Source organism: Ochotona princeps, chromosome 20 (assembly GCF_030435755.1).
Source record: "Ochotona princeps isolate mOchPri1 chromosome 20, mOchPri1.hap1, whole genome shotgun sequence".
Lineage (NCBI taxonomy): Eukaryota > Metazoa > Chordata > Mammalia > Lagomorpha > Ochotonidae > Ochotona > Ochotona princeps.
The window spans coordinates 16,778,186-16,793,252 of NC_080851.1; positions in this window are offsets into that span (position 1 = coordinate 16,778,186).

Sequence of the window (15,067 nt, forward strand, 5' to 3'; positions counted from 1 at the left end):
GAAACTTGCAAGAAAAGAATGGGAAGGCACAATAAGAGTTTTACGTACTTGGTCTAGCAAAGGAAACACAGTGAAAGGGGATATTCCGATGTCATAATGAAACCAAAAATCAAAACAATAAGGAATCTTGCAAAATTCATAAATAAGTGGAAATTAAATACACTCCTGAACAATCAATGAGCCAAAGGAGAAAAGAAAATGCAAATTAAAAGTTACCTTGAGACAAACGATAATGGAAATGCAACATACCTAATCCAAGTTGGTAAGTTTACAGCAAGAAAGGCTTATATTATACTTCAAAAGAAGTTTCCAAACATACAGCCTTATTTTAATCCTCAAGAAACTAGTAAATGAAGCACGTACATGCTAAGTTAGCAAGAGGAAGAAAATATTAAAGATCTGACTATAAATAAAATAGTAACTAGAATATTTATTTAAAATCAATAAACTGTGAGCTGATTGGAAAAATACACAGAATCAATGAATCTTTGGATAGAATAAGAAAAAGACACAAAGTTCAGACAAAAAAGTCAAAAATGAAAGAAAATACATTACAACAGATGCACCTATCTGGGAAATTTAGATTCAACTCCAGGCTCTCAGCTTTGACCTCAGTCCAGCCCCATCACAAACTTTTAAGTAGCAAACCATGAGATTGGAATGTTTTGTCTTTGTCTCTCAAAATTCTAAAAGGGAAAAATGTGTAAAGAACTTGAATAGGGCCCGGCGCAGTAGCCTAGCAGCTCAAGTCCTCGCCGTGAATGCGCTTGCATCCCATATGGGTGCCGGTTCTAATCCTGGTAGCCCTACTTCCCATCCAGTTCCCTGCTTGTGGCCTGGGAAAGCAGCTGAGGATGGCCCAAAGACTTGGGACACTGCATCCATGTGCGAGACCTGGAAGAGGCTCCAGAGTAGCTAAGCTCCAGCCATTGCAGCTGCTTGTGGAGTAAATCAGTGGATGGAAGATCTTCCTCTCTCCTCTCCTCCTCTCTGTATATCTGAGACTTTGCAATATAAATAAATAAATCTTTAAAACAAAAAGAACTTGAACATACATCACTTTAGAAAATGACAAAAGTAGCCAACAGGTATATGAAAAAACACTCAAGATCACTATCATCTCAAAAATATAAAGTCAAAAGTATTATGGTACTTCACTTCAGGCTTGTTAGGACAGCTATAGCATAAAACAAAAAAAAAAAAGAGGAGCCAGTGTTGCAACATAAGCTGCTGCTTGCCTGCTGGCGTCCTCTATCGGAATGTCTCAGCGGCTCTACTTCTACTACAGCTCCATGCTAAAGTTCCTAGGAAAGCAGAGAACCAAGGTTTACAACTGGGACACCTGTTACCCTTGTGGGATCCCAGGATGAAGCTACTGTTCTCAGCCTAGCCCAGATCTGGCTTCTGTGACCATCTGGACAGTGAATCAGCAGGTGGAAGATCTTTTTCTGTCTCTTCCTCTGTCACTCTGCCTTTCAAACAGCAAGTCTTAAGAAAAACAAAATAGGTTTTGGTGAGGACACACTGAAAAAACACTTCTACAGTTTTGACAGGCAAGTGGATGGGTGTAACCATGATTGAAATTAGTATAGAGATTCCTAAAGAATTGCTGTAGACCCAGTAGTTCTTCTGAGTTGGCACCTCATATAGATGTATACACCTGTATGATTAATGTAGCATTATTCACAACAGTCAAAATATGGAAACAACCTAGGTACTTGTTCATATACTGAATGATGAAGAAAATGTGGCATATACCTAAGAAGATATCACTGAGCTTCAAAAAGGAGAGAGATTGTGCATTTTGCCGCAGCACAGATGGATCTAGAAGATCGTATGTTGAGAAACATGCCAGACATAGGGAGAAAAAAACACATGATCTCACTTTTACACAGCATCTATTAAAAAAGAAAAAAAGGTCAAATACACTGAGAGAATAAAATCATCATTACTGATGCCATGGGTTGGGATAAATGGGGAGATATATATCAAATGATCCAAAATAGTAGATATGTAGGAAGAATATGTTTATAGATACAAAGTGCAATATGATGGTTATAATTAATAAAAAGTATATTCAGATTTTTTTTTTGCAAAATTAGTAGATGACAACTTTTATTACCTGGGGGAAGGATGTAAGGAACTATATGAGATAACAGAAATTTGTTTTTTTAATACAGTAACTATGCTACTACTTACACCTATATCATAAAATCCTGTGGTATACTTTAAATGTTAACAAAATACTATGTTTCAGAAAAATTAACTTTTGTTAACTATGAATGAAGTAATAAAGAAAGGGAGGCAGTTTTAATACTACTTTATTTTGCTTTTGAGCTATGACCTATGTTATCTTGTGTATTTTCCCCAAATTACACATAAACTTATAGAAAACAAAGATTTCTTCACAATTCAAGCACCTATACATTGATCATTAATGCAAACTGCATTAAGAACGCTTCATAAAACACCTTTTAATTATTATTTTCAATGATACGATTTTGTAGCTATCGAGATTACTCTTCAGGTCTCCTTCATTCCACTTCATTTCCCCCTCTTCAGCAAATAGTCACAAGTCCAACATTCTGCTATTTAAGTGTGTCATGACATCATAAGTATAGGCAATGGTACAAAATCTAGTATCATATTGTCAACGTTTATTTTACAGTTTCATTAGGAGTGCACCTTCTATCTGAGAGTAGAGATGCTAACTGCAGTGTATCTTCACTTCCCAGTACACTAGTCTCCTTCACACAGATGAACACATTTAAGAGTATCCAAATGGGAGTACATTCTGAAGTAGGGATAGAGAAGTTAAAAATGCCAGTGATCTCAGATTTAAATTTTGATGAAGACTCAAAATTTAAACTCATAGCATTATAGGAATATGTTGTATAGTAGAGAAACATGGACATACTCCTTTATTTTCCTGTTTTGAGTGGTTAATTAGTAAAAAGCAATTTGCGTGTCCCTCAACCAGTCCTTGAATTCCATAAAGGCAAAGCATGGGCCATAACAGAGATGCTCAATGATTCTAATTTCCCTCCTCCACCTTTTCTGAAAGTTTTGTTTCCTGTGTGGAAATGAACTTTTCCTAAACTATCTGATCATACATTATATTACAAGTTAATTTTTAGCTCAAGCTAGACTATATACAGTGACTTGAGCTGAATGTTCATTGCCTTAATATGTGACATTAGGCAAGTATGTCTTATGTCACCTCTCCTTAGGTGACATCTAGGGTATGTGTAATTTTCCTCAGATGACTCTTTAGGAAGAGAACAGGGAAGTTTCTCTAAGATAATTTCAGCTTTACCAAGGAACAGGCTACTATAATATCTTTTTTTTTCCCATCAAATCAGGTTGGTTTGATGAGTGTTAACTCTACATCAGGCCAGATCATTAACCATTCACTCACTTCCCACATAATCAAGAGAATAAGTGTTGGAGATGAGAGCTAGCACATACGTTGCTATTCAGGACAGGGTCTTGCATACTGACATCTGATGAGAGGCTGCAATATGTTATCCACCAGAAGTCAGCATCAGATCCTGAGTGAATCTGTGGGGGTGTTTGTAGAATAGGAACCAATTTCATTATCTGGCCAACACTTAAGATTCTGTCAATGAAGTTGGTCAAACCGGCAAGAAAATATCTGCTCTGGTCTCTGTGAACACCAGAGAGCTATAAAATTTCCCTGAGTGGAAAATTCAGCTGTAGCAGAAACTGCAAGTCTGCAGCCAACACCACCAAGCGAACTGAAAATCAGCCAGAATACTAAAAAAACAAATGACCACAAACCATACAAAATATGCAGTTCCATGGCATAAAGAAAAATACTCCAAGGACTCCAAAGTTCTGATTTATTAAAGATCTGGATATTTACAAATGCATAAAATTGCACAATTACTCATAGAAAAATCAGTCCTCAATGTATTTCACACCAGGTAGAAGATATATAAAGAACAACCCCATTTATATAAGGAGCCGTGATCATGATGATTTATTAGGCAATTTCCCCACGTGTAACACTATGTGAGCACCAGGCTCAGCATGGAACCCCAACCAGGAGAAGAAATCAAGATGTGGCTAGAGGGCCTGGAAAACGTCTGCCTTAAAGGGAATGTTTGTGTGCAATTTGGCAGTAATGAGACCGAGTAGAGAGATGGGGAAGAAAGAAAGAAAAACATTCCCCGTGGTCTCTAAAAACTAAAGAGGGAAGATTTTCCCCAAGGAACTCAATTCACTGCACAGCTCATTTCTCTCCTCTAAGACACACGGGCCTAACCAGAGGCTCTGCTCTGCTACCAATGAGAGATGTGGCCACTGGTTCACTAGGACAAAACCACTGGCCACAGCAGAAACTGTGACACAAGTCACACAGGGACTTTCTCTGAATGGAGGCTCACACTTCTTTAAGGCTGATTCAGGTGTGCTTTTCCTAAAGATCAGATTTTGCTCTGAGAGGCACAGAATGATTGTATTAGAGGAATGCAAAAGCAGGAATGGAGATAAAGGGGGATAGTACTTGAAGAGACTTGTGCTGCTGAGAAAAAAAAAGTGTATATTTTAGTTCAAAATCCCTAAAATCCACCTTCTGTGATACTGACAGGTACCTCTAAAACAAATCTGTTTGAAATGCTAGAAGTTGATTAAGGAAAGTTCATTTAAATAGATGGCTAGGATTAAGACTGAATCTCTTCCACAGTATCCCATTTCTAGGCACACACGCAGGAGAATTTGCAGATAAAGGCAAAAGCATCATTTATGACAAAATGTCACATATTTCTCCAGATAATTTTATAGTATATTGCTATATGACATATTTTCTTCTTCAAGCACTTAGAAAATATTTAAAGTCAAAGATTGGACTCAATATAAGGTTATGATTAAAAGTTTCATTAGAGGATTTCAATATATCACAAACGATATATAGTACAGTACACATACACAAGTATAGAGAATTCTAGGACCATTAACTCTGGAAAACTCATTCTCTTTCCTTCATAACAGTTCAAGGCATATTCAGTTGTCACAGCTTGACACTCATTGCAGAAACTAGCTAAATATTCTGACTCCAAACGCTGCGTTGAGCACTTAGATCTTGTGGATGTTGGTGAACCTCCATGTCACATTTGTTCCTATTTAAGTTCCAATGGTCTCTATTCTTACTTGTTTTGCTCTAGAATATTTCTACCTGAAAATGTCATTCCATGTTTTCTTGAGTTCACTCAATTTTTTGACCACACCACAAAGGAAAATTTAACTTCTCCAATTTACTCATAGAGGCACTTATTGTTAAGCAACTGTTAGAATTTATATGGATGCAATTTATATTCTCAGTTTCGTAATTTAATTAATCTATCTATACCTCTACTTCTTTTACCCAATGAAGGTAACAATAATCAACTCAAAATACAAGTGCATGGCAAAAGGCCTGATGGACAAAAGCATCTAAATAAAAATAGATTAAAGATCATCATTAGTATTAAATGAGGCTTCATGATCAATTAAAAATAATTATGAGTTAAAATCCAGGTAAGTTTTACAAAAAAATGTGTTGATAATACACCTACTATTCTATGTTAAACACAGACACATTGTATAAACAACTCAGAATATTCTCTGAAGTATATTTGGATTACTGACATGGAAAATCCACCAATATTTTGGAATCTCCCATTTTTATCCCATGCTCCTTATTTATACATAAAATTAGTTCATCCTTTTTTAAAATATTTACACTTATGTGGTGGTGGTTTTTTTTTTTGCGGCTTTCTAGCTCCTATAATCATTTGCAGCAGGATATTTTATCTTAATTCATGAGTAGGTCATAAGTCATGTTCATTTCACCACACCCTTGGTGCATGACAGCACTATCCAATAATGATAGCGATGCTGAAGAGGATGGTGCAGAAAAGCTGATAACATATCCAAAGCCTTGCTTGCATTTTGTTGTTGTTGTTGTTGTCTATGCCTCACATTACTGCTTTAGTTCAGCCTAATTCTAGTTAGCAAGTCATTGGTTTGGCAGATCCTTAACAAGTGTTATGGTTTTGAGAGTTATTTCATAGAAAAAAAATTAAGTAAATATTCTTAGCAGCCTAGTAGGTGACCATAACCGGAAGGTACCGATTCTCCTTCAATGCTTTAAGCTTTAATGTTAAAGCATCTCTTCTAGTATTCTAGCATCAGAAACGTGATTAGAATGAGATTTTTAAAAATCTTGGCTTCATTCTTTGATGCAGCTATTAGCAAACAGTCACTGTTTCAAGCAAGTCCTTCCATGGAAGCTCAAGTAACATAAGGATATCACTGTCACTTGCAAAGCAGAGATGCTTTTCAATTTACCAAGTAACAGCTAAGCACAAGCATTTACTATTAACAGACTTTATTATGGCCATCGTGTCCATCATCAACCCATATTTTCAGTGTCTCATGTGGCTCAATTGTGAAAAAGCAAATTTACAAAGTTCCAAGGTTAAATGGAAATTATTCTTCAGCTTGAAAATAAAGCTATATTTGGGCACTGTAACTTCAAGTGTTATACTTTAATGAGATACATTGGATAATTATGGAAGTTAAGCAGTCATCAGTTTTAAATGCCTTGCTCTCCTTCTCTCTCTCTGAGACTATAAAATACAGATGAAACCTGGCATTTGTTAGAGAGAATTTCATGTTAAAAAATCCAAGGATCACCCCTAAAACAGATTACTTACAGTCCATTTTAGTTTGCCAATGAAAGCTTTAGTGACTAATTGGCTAATTGGAAGCTAGGTATGAAAATAGTACAGTCATTTTTTTTTTCCAGTAAAACTAAATGATGGAAAAGAAATATAAAGTGTCAGAAATAGATGAATTCATGGTCTAACAAGAGTGGGATCATGAGAAGTTCTGTGTACGTTTTCTTGTTTGGGGGGCCCATCCTGATTCACAACTAATATATTTTTAAAAACCAAGGAGGAATTTGTCCAAACCACAGTTCACAGGAATGGAATTAACATCACTGTGGAAAGAAGAGTGGGGGGTGGTAAATTCTGGATTTCTGGCAAACAGGAGCGGTTGATCTCAGCAGCCACATGGACCTTGTGACTCATTTCAGGAAAGAACTTCCTCTGGTAACTCTCAAAAGAGATCTGACCTCCTCCACCAGCCATGAACCCACCTTTCTACATGCAGCATATTAGAGTCATGAAAGTGTCCTGGAAAAAGGGGTGTGTGAGAGGCCATCAACATATTTGAAGACATCAACTGTGATTGCGAGAGATAAAGAGCTCTGAGGATTTTTTCCTCTTTACTCTGGTATTTATTTATAAGCTAAATAAACAAATAAATATTTGGAAAAATGATGTTTTGTGGAAAACTTTTGGAATTCTTTTCAAATGAAAAACATTACAGTCTTGCTTTCAAATAAATATGACACTTGCCATTTATTAGCTTCAAGATGGGAAATGAAAAGTTGGATGTTTCCAGTTAAAATGGGTTCCTCAGTGTTCCAGAGAAGGATTTAAATGGGTCAGCTTTTCCTGCATTTTCAGATGGATGTGCTACAATTATGTCCTGGATCCCAAAATTATTAAATGGAAAATTCCATCAATGAAAAAAAATTTTATTTCTAAATGGCACACCATTCTGAGTAGCATAATCAAATATATTGCCATCCTCTTTGGCATGTTTAAGATGTGAACTATTCCACTGTCTAATGCATTTATATCGTACATACTAACTGCCTGCTAATCACTTAACAGCCATTTTAGACATGAGATTAGTTGCAATATCAAACTATGTCCCAGTAGCTCTTACACAGTTCCTAACATTACATTACAATGCCTACAATGTTCACTTTATGTCATCTCATCACACAAGCATTGTATCATTTCACATCACTACAGGAGTGACTATGGTACGATAAGCTATTTTGAGAATGAGATCACATTTATTTAATTTTCATTATAGCACATCTTGTTTTATTTAGTGAGTCATTGCTGCTATTAATCTGTTAGCATTAGCTGTGCCCAGTTCATACATTAAGCTTTATATAGGTATGTGTATATATAAATATAAATACATGTGTGTGCAGATATATTTTTTCTTTTATATATATATTTGTATGTGTATATTTATATATAAAGAAAAAGTATAGTGTTCAATACAGTTTGTGGTTCAGGCATCCAATGGGGGTCTTGAAATGTATCCAAGGTAGAGAAGCACTACCACAGCCATCACAAAAATGAGAATTTATTTGCTCCCATTCATTCGTACGGTAGCTTGTTTTTCAATAACAACAAGGCAGACAAAATATTTGGACACACTTCTCCTTCATGAATGCACGAACTACAACTCAGCTTTCTGGTTCTGAAAGCAGTCTTTTAACTGACTAATTTTTAATAGTTAACCAACTCTGTGAAAATTCTGAAGTTACCTTTAGGACTTCAGAAAGCACTTCATGTTAGGATCCTGTCTAAATTTACTTTTACTCTAGTGTCTATTGTGCAAAGGTAACTGGCAAACACTTTGATATTGTGTTATTTTGAAATTCTAATTTTAAGGACAGTAGCATGAAAAGTTGAGACTCTGACACAGTAAGATAGGACTAGTAGGGAAAATATACTAAAAATGTTGAAAGTTTGAGAAAATTCAAATTTACCTCAGGAAAAGTGATCTCGTTGCTTGCCTCATCAAATAAACACTTACTCACAACTGTAAAATAATTAAAACAGTTTTTGGTAAAAAACAAAATGGCTCTCCCTAACCCAGCTGCAGAAGGTAGAACCTGGCTGAGCAGTGTCCAGCTGCAGTCTTCCATCCTGACCTGACCTCCTCGTCCCCCAGGACGGTTTCTGGGATGCTCTCAGAGACCTTTAGGGGTCTGCAGAGCACAGGCTCAAATGTGCCAATCGACAACTACTGACTAAGCAGAGGTCGAAAAGAGGTATGAGGGGATCCCACACTGGGCTCAGGGGCATAGCTGGTTGATTGAAAAACAGGCATACAAAAGTAAAAGCAGATGCTTAGGGATTCCAAAAAACCTATTTTTTTTGACAGACTCTACGCCTGGAACATATTTTGACAACATTTGCCAGATACCCAGGTAGCACCTCAATCAGCATTTACTTATGACTCAACTTACTTAGAGTAGGGAATACTATTTAGCTATCTAGGATTAAAAAACAAAAATCACATTTTCCATATCCAAAAAACTTGATGCCTAGTTTGAAGGGGAAAACAGTTATTGTTTTTCAAATCTAATACCTACCAACTTGTGCATTACGAAGTGTTTACTCAATAAAGTGTTAACAAGTATCTTGTTTCGGGGGGAATATGCTATTCAATTTCTGCATGTCTCTTTTAGTTCTATATTTTTTTCCTGCTTGTCACTTTTCCTTTCCTTATTCCTGATCCTTTCCACTTTTTCTTTCTTTTTAGTTAGTACCACTACCATCTTAAATATTCCTGTAAACTAGCGAAAGCCTGGCATTCCTTTTAGTACGGAAAAAAGAATCTTTTTTCATTCCACACTGGAAGATAAAAGGGCTAAAATGCAAATGAACGGGTTGAAAGCACAGGTTTTACTTGTGTGACTGGATTTCCGCTAAAGTGCAATTAATCAATCCATCACCAAGTATAAGTGACTGATAACAGAGTCTTTCCTGTTTTCATAGGTGTAATGAGTGGGAAAGGGGTAGGGGCGTGAGGACAGGGAGAGGCCTTTGGGTAAGTGCAGGGGATGGCGAGGGGATGGCAATCTAGAAATGCAAGAGGTTCTGGGACTGCCAAAGTCTTGATAGCTTGCCTGGGACAAATAGAAGCATTATCCTGAAGTATCTGCAGAGTGCAGCTGCAACATGCAGGCAGCTCTGCGTGATTTATGAAAGGGCGCACATGATTTATGAAGACTTAAAAAAACATCAGCACACAGCTGACTTTCTATAAAGGAGTTTCTTTCCCTGGGGATTCAAGGAGCTTGGAATTTAATGAGGGAAACCGAATCTACAATGAGATACGATAAGGAAATGAGACCGTTTCTCTCACAGACATACCAGAAATTTATGTATCCTGATACTCTAGCCTTCACAGCCCTCAGCCAAACTCAGCTACTCCATGTTCCCAAAACACGAGTTGGAACTCTTCCATTCTCCCCATCACCCTGACACCCTTTCTAAAACCGACCACGGCTCAGGATTTTCTCAGAATATTTTGATTGAAATTATTGCTGTAGCCCCTCAGCTCCTCTTCTTTTTCAGTCCCAGTCCCACCGTTATTAGTTGATTTTCTGTATATACTACAAGTCCAAATAGCACATCATATGATTTTTCTTACTTCAAACTTTTATAGCACCCTTTTCATGTCTCACTCATAACTTAGAGTATATCTAAATTTATTTTATTGGGAAACATAACTCTTTGGTGGTATATGGGGTGGGTGGGTATGTTTTAAGACAAGAATGAGAATTTAAAAAAAAGAAAACAGAAGTTTTAGTGTTAGATCTAGTTTGCAAATGGATACATGGATAAGGAGCATCCATTTCCTGTTTTCTTTCTGTTGTGTCAGAATAGTGAACGGGTTTGCTTTTGGTTGGGGTCAGCAAGCAGTCCCTTCATCCTAACCTTTGGCCACCCATGATCCAAGGAGAGTTGTGGCTGACAATGGAGTGACTGGGAAGAATACACTTGGGCATGGCCCATAAAGTTACTGCAATTTCTCATGGATACAGTGATGGGTCTAAGATCTAGCAGTTGTCTCAAATTTAGCCATTCAGCATTCTTGCTCAAAATTAGGTAGGAAGCATCTTGGACCCTGATGATGGCATGTGAGGCATATGGTATTCATCTATTGTGAGAAATCATTAAGTCAGACAGGCAAGTAAAAATGAAAGTAAAGAAGGCAGAAAGAAACGTCTTATTAAATCCCAGTCCTGATCTCCTAGGTTAGTGTTCTTTAGACCTTATGTTGCTGTGTAATATTCCCTGTTTCCATTGCTGTTATGTATACTAATGTAAGTTGGATTCCTATATTCCTATCACTTCCATCTAAGCATCTTTGTTTAAAAAAAAATCTCAGTTACAGCAAAAGATCTTAAGATCTAAATGGGGAAAAAGCTCTAGTGGAAATAGAATCAAATAAATCACTGGAGAGGTAAGATTCCATCAGGATGCCTCTTCTACCTTCCCTTCTGAATCCTTAGGGAGAAGGCAGAGTGATGAGCGATTAAGCCCCTTAATCATGATATGGACATTATAAAAATTAGGAAAGAATAAAATAAGCTTTCATTGCACTAATCCATGGACACCGTTGTGAGCAAAATTCTAGCCAAGCACAGAAAGGTTTTTAACTTGGGCCAGAGAGCCCAATACCATGTCCTGGGAAATTTTCTATGTGGTTCAATTTATGTCAGACAATGTCAGTATCTTGAGTGTAACCAACTTTGCTAATTCTCTTAGGCATTCCCTCTACACCCAACCCTGTATACATTGTGGAGTGGCCCTACTACAAATCGCCAAAAGCATCAGATTTCCACAGTCACTGCTGCAGAACTGGACATCAGTTTTAACCACACCATGCTCAGAATCTTCAGTAAAAAGTATAGTTTTTTCCATTAAAAAGATGCTTTATTTATTTATTTATTTATTTATTTATTTATTTATTTATATATTCAGAAATGCAGAGAGAGCTAGAGAAATCTCTACAGGTTGGTTCCCAGATGCTCACAGCAGCCAAGATCCAAAGCTCCAAAATCAAGACCCAAAGCTCCACCTGTGTTTCTCATGCGTGTGGCAGGGACGCAGGTATGTGAGGCATTATCTGCTGGTTTCTAGGGTGCACATTAGCAGGAAGCTGGAACGGGGAGCAGAGCTGGGACTCCAACCCCAAATCTCCTTTTGGGGATGCAGGCATCCCGAGCGGGGTTTTTACCCCTGTGCCAAATGCCCAGGTCTCTGAAGACAGGCCTGAAGTGATGTCTCCAGCTGAGACACATCTATTCTGCTCAATCTGACTGCTCCTATAGTCTGCCTGATGGTTTGCTTCAGCTGGTGTTAAAGGTAAGTGGGTGCTAAAGGCAGGAAGGAATCAACTGCCAACCACATTCTGTCCTCTCCTACAACGTCTTCAACTGTGTACAGTTGCAGGTTAGCAAGGGAGAGAAGTCAGCCTTAGAATCAGCTTCAAACAGCCTTCAAAAGAACCTTGATCCAAGGGGCTCTCTACGGAATCATCCAGAATTTTCAGCACTCCTGGATGCAGCCCAAGAAGCAGCCGGCACAGGCTATGATTGCCGAGAAGCAGCTATGAAAAGCTCTGGCCTTGCCTCCTGGGACAGCCAGATTCAGTATAGATGAGTGTGAGGGTTTGTCGCTCCCCAAAGCTCCTAGGGTAGCCCTGTTTCCAGGAGCATGACAGAGTTGAGTATTAATTACTTGCTGAATTTCATGCCGAATAAAACCACATGTGTCTTTCAGCTGTGGTTTGGAAACATTTCCACCCTGGATATTATCTGTGAAAATTGGATGGGATTACATCACCTTGCTGCTGGGTGATGCGTGTTCAGATTTCATGTGGGAGAAGAGCAGAGGCTTCAGTGGGCTCTGCCTGCAATCCTCTGCAGACAAACGGGGGCATGGTAGAACCTGATCGTTATCTGCACACCCATGTCAGCCATGACTGCCAGCTGAGTTGTTGGCCCTGCAGACGATAGATAGGGAATCCACAGCTGGTTTGTTCTAAAAAGTGGAATTACAGGTTCATGTTAGCCCTGTGCCCACATGGAGTCAAGGAGCATAGAGAAAACATACAGAGAGAGGATCTGACAGCATCTATATAAAAGTTAGGAAGAATGTAGAAAAATGTTTATGATAGGGAGTCAGCAACTCTGATGATTCGTTATGCTTTGGACAGTGAAGAGAGGGGACAGACTGGCGCAAATGACCATTGCATGATAGAATCATGGCAGACGGATGGAGGGATACAAGGCATCAGGTCTGAGGGGGAACTCTGAGCCCCTGATCACACTGGACCCTTTGTGCCATGGAGTTCCTAAGTGACAAGTGATTCTACACTCTCTAAAGGGTGGTCGAACCTAACCATTTGGCATGTCAGTGAAAAGTCATGGTAGGAAAAACAGTTTGGGGGGACATTGCCCCAGGAGTAGTACATGTTCTGCGAGTGGGGATAGAATTGCTGTGGCACAGCAGCCAGTTCTGGACAATGGCAATCCACATTGGTGAGGGAGGGGGGTTCCTCGGGGCTCTGATGTTCACAAGAAGGAGGAGAGAAAGGCTCCTCACTGCAGCCTGGTCCCTCCCAGGGGCTGCAGTCATTTGGGGAGTGAATCAACAAAAGGAAAATTTCTCTCTTTCTCTTTCAAATAAATAAAATAAGTTCCTTTTTTTTTAAGAACAAGGATTTTATTTATTTTCCTTGGAAAGGCAAATTTACAGAGAAAAGAATAAACAGAGAGAAAAAGATGTTTCATCCCTTGTTAACGCCTCAAATGCCACAATGGCTGGAGCTGAACCACAGCTTTGGGCCATCCTCTACTGCCTTCCCAGGCCACAAGCAGAGAGCAAGATGGGAAGTGGAGCAGCTGGGATACAAACTAGCACCCATATGCGATGTAGGCACTCGAAGGTGGAGGAGTAACTAGCTGAGCCATCACACTGGTCCCTAATTTTTTTCTTAATTAAAGAAAATAGGTATTTACAAAACTTCATATGAGATATGAAATCTACCAAATTACACAGAGGGTCAAAACAATAACAGCACATGTCAATGGGGAGAGAACACTTGTAATTTTCCTAGAGAAGTTTATGGGTTTAGTAGGAGTGAGGATGAGATGAGAACAGACAGTGAAAACATTAAGAGGAAATATCCTCCACTTTGTCGCAATGCCTGACTTACAAGAGAAGAGGGACATGGGGCAGATCAATCACTATCAGAAGGTTATGGAGAGGCTTGTTACCTCCTCAGTTACTTCTTTCCTTTACTTGGGAAAACAGGACTTAGCTCAGATCCCAGGTATGCGAAGCTCATTCATCATATGAGGAACTAGAAACACCTCAACTTCCACAAGAAAAGACAACTGGCAGATGCAATCTAGAAACGACACAGATGTTGGAAGTATCTGAGGAAGACTTTAAATCACTGAAATGCTTTACAGAACAATGATAAACAAATTATGTAAATAAAAAAAGAAGATCTAAGAGAAGAAACAAACCATATAAAGAGACTAATTGGAATTTTCAAACTTAAAATTCATGCTCATCCCAAACTCTAAAAAACAATCTTTCTGGATAAGTTCAACAGCAGTATGAAGAGAGTAGAAAGAGAAGTTGGAAACAAACACACAAAGAGATAGGATTTACTCAATCTGAGCATTAGAAAATAAATGCTCAGATTGAGCACTTAATACATGAAGAAAATAAATGATTTTCCCCATTTAATAATATTTAATAAATGCTCAGATTGAGCATAAAAATAAATGGGGAAAATGAAAACAATCCTTGGATTCACTTGAGACTGATCAAGTTTACAAGCCAAAGCAAATGGGACAACAGAGCAGAAGAGTTGAGGACACAAAGAATAAAGCAGTATGTGAAGGAGTAGAGGACATCAAGCAAGGAGAAGGGTTGAGGGGTTCGGAAAGGGAAGACCAAGTGGGAGGAAGAATGTGGTACCCAAAGCTTGAGAAACTCACCAGTGTGGGATGCAAGGTCACCTTTTGAGAGGGGTAGGTAAAGGCTCAGGAACATAAGTTGAGGATGTTTCATTATCATTGCTTAGATGATTCAAGAGTGAGTTAACCAAAGGCCAGCCAAAACACTGTCTGGAATGATCAAAGAGAACTTATATCCAGAATAGTAGAATGTTTCTATCAGATGTCAGCCTCTCAAGGGTAACAGTTCACATGCATCTATGAACTTGAAGTGACGATGTGATTGAGAACATGATCATTCATGGACTCTACCTGGGAAGGGAGAAACATGAAATATAGAGAAAGATCTTCGCTTTTGCCAGTCTTTAGTGAAAGAAAAGTTTTATGGTTGACTTAAGAATTTCAGTTTTCAAGGTC